Source organism: Miscanthus floridulus, chromosome 9 (genome assembly GCF_019320115.1).
Source record: "Miscanthus floridulus cultivar M001 chromosome 9, ASM1932011v1, whole genome shotgun sequence".
Lineage (NCBI taxonomy): Eukaryota > Viridiplantae > Streptophyta > Magnoliopsida > Poales > Poaceae > Miscanthus > Miscanthus floridulus.
The window spans coordinates 68218724-68221206 of NC_089588.1; the positions used below are offsets into that span (position 1 = coordinate 68218724).

At 53.0% G+C, this 2483-nt stretch overlaps 1 pseudogene; it reads right to left on the minus strand.

Annotated features, from left to right (window-relative positions):
* Positions 1 to 435: 435 nt before the first annotated feature.
* LOC136480049 (protein PEP-RELATED DEVELOPMENT ARRESTED 1 homolog, chloroplastic-like) overlaps positions 436 to 2483 on the minus strand; it is a 119795-nt pseudogene continuing 117747 nt past the window's right edge.

Sequence of the window (2483 nt, forward strand, 5' to 3'; positions counted from 1 at the left end):
CTGAAGGTGATGAGCGAGGGCTTTCCGTCCACCTACGAGGATGAAGAACTGGAGGAAATGGAGAAGATGGTCGCTCCCCTTGTGAAGAACCTAGCAGACAATCAGAAAGAGATGGTTCTCCCTCCACGGGAGTAATTAATCGAACAATTTTGAGAACAACTTATATGTAATATGTGGACAAGTGTCGGTACTTTTCGAGTCTGGACGCCTTTCGTGCTTTTGCGTCTTAATTTTGTTTTGTTTTGTTTTTTTTACGATCTTACCAATATGTTCCCTTGAATTATGCCGCTGATTATAATGCGAGGAGATCGTTCCGAAGGAGGGAGAGGAGGTAGTCGTACCTTAACAGCCCCCGAGTAAGGTCCGACCCCCGCACTTGCTAGGGTTGGGTGTTACTGGAGATCGGAATCGTGGTTCTGGTGACAATGGATGTCATCACAATATTCCCCACCCTGTCTTCCAACAGAAATCCCAACTGGGGACTCTATGGGCTCGGCAAGGTGGGGCCTTTGAACCTGTGACCCTGTATTGTTTGGCCCGAGCCCCCGAGCCTTGTCAGGGTCTGATAGGGGTCGGTCGTTATTTGCGTGTTACCCCATCCTCAGTTTTCGCAATCGGAGGGGCTGAGTGAACGACACTTGCCTCGACGGCTTGAGTACCGCGCTCAATGAGCTCGCTAACAGGTACGTTCGTGTAGAATCTGGGTCCATCATTTGCTGATGGGGTCGGCAGAGCCCTCTGGTGACACTCCACAACTTCTTAACCCGCCTCCCGGCAGATGCCTAAGTCGTTCGATAAGCTTAGGGGGCCCGGTGGCCTCTCCTCGATGGAGATTCTGTGGGTTTGGCTTGAGGTTAGAATCGAACAAGAGAAGGTCGAGACATCCCAGTTCGCTTCTGAGCGGGGTCGGGTAGGGCCGCTGGGGCTCGTCTCGGTTATCTCTCCCTGGCTCTATTCGGCGTGAGGCGGCCTCGAGCCCTTCGCGGGCCGACCTTCGAACCTCAGCCTGTGGTTGCCTATATCGAATGAGGCGACAGTCGTTTCGTGGTGCAACACGAATCGTTGGGATGCAATGTTCTGCATATGTAATGTTTTGAATGCAAGATTTAATTGAAAATAAAGGCGGGGTCGGTAACGTTACCTTGGTGGTATGAGTGGCAGAACAGCTCCTAGCAGATGGTCTGGGCCCTGACTGTTTGTGACAATGTTGAATAACCTGCGTAAGAATTGCTATTCTTTGTTTTTGTGTCTCGGTGACGATCCGAGCCATGTTGATTAACTTGGGCCACCTGACAGCTCTTCCTTTGGGGGAGACTCTGTAGGCGGACCCCTCCGATCCCTTCATTTGCAGACGCAAAGGGGCGTTGAGTATGATTTTTCTGGTGAACAGAAACATCGTAGCTATCAGGGCGTAGGGTTTGCTAGTTCGTCCAGTTTTACTCAAAGCTTTGTGCCTGTATGTCGCGCCCTTAGTTTCAAGCGTACGGAGGGGTTGGGTGAAGAGGATGTCTAGACTGGTAGTCATCCTCGGTAGCCCCCGAGTGATGTTCGTGTCCCCGCTATTTGACGGGGTCAGAAACTTGCGAACGAATTTTAACGCATAAAGTGAGAAAGCTGAGAGGCTTATCTTTCTTTGGTCGTTCGTTCGTCGTGTCTTCTGAGCTGAACGGCCGACCCAGGAGATCTAAAAGGTCCCATCATCGGGTCATCCATGGTCCTGCATGGGGAGGCAAAAAGTTGTCTACCTATGTGGGTGCCTTAATCGCCGCATCTGGAGTGGGTCAGTGGCGGGCCATACCCAGGCAGTGTTTAGTTTGACCAAAGAGGGACGCCTCATAGACCGGGGTTTGTCCCGTCAGTTCTGGCGCGTCCCCTCAGATATCAATCAGCATTGATTGCGTATTTAAAAAAGGGGAAGGGAGAGGGTTTTTTTGTCCAACCTTTCGCCTTTCCTTAGTTACAGCGCCTCCTCTTTAAGTAGGGAGGGGGAGAGGAGTTCTCATCCCACCTCCCCTTCTGCCTCCGAGCCGCTATCTCTCCTTCTTCTTCCTTTCCGCCGAACACGTCCGTGCGTCGCGGCAGTTCCTGAGTGAGGAAGAGTAATGCCAGAGAGAGATAGAGAACTTACAAACTTGCTCGTGAGTCTGGTGCGTGATGTCGAGCCAGAGGTTATCCAACGTAGATGAGATGGTGCGCGCGGCCCTTGCTGAGGAGTCGCTGCTGCTGAAGGAAAAAAGGCGTCGGTGGGCGTCGTACATCATTGACTGCACCGTCGTTCGCTGTGCTCCTCCCTTGGTGGGAGGCGTTTCCTGCCCATACGCTGTTGTTAGGGTTATGGCTGGGGATGATGGCGTAGTCCCCAGATGCCATGGCGGTGGCGTCGCTGCTGGGGTTGCGGCTGACGACGATGGCGTAGTCCCCGGACGCTCCGGCGGAGGCGTTGTAGATGGTGGCGCCTTCGAGGATCCAGCGAAGATGTCACC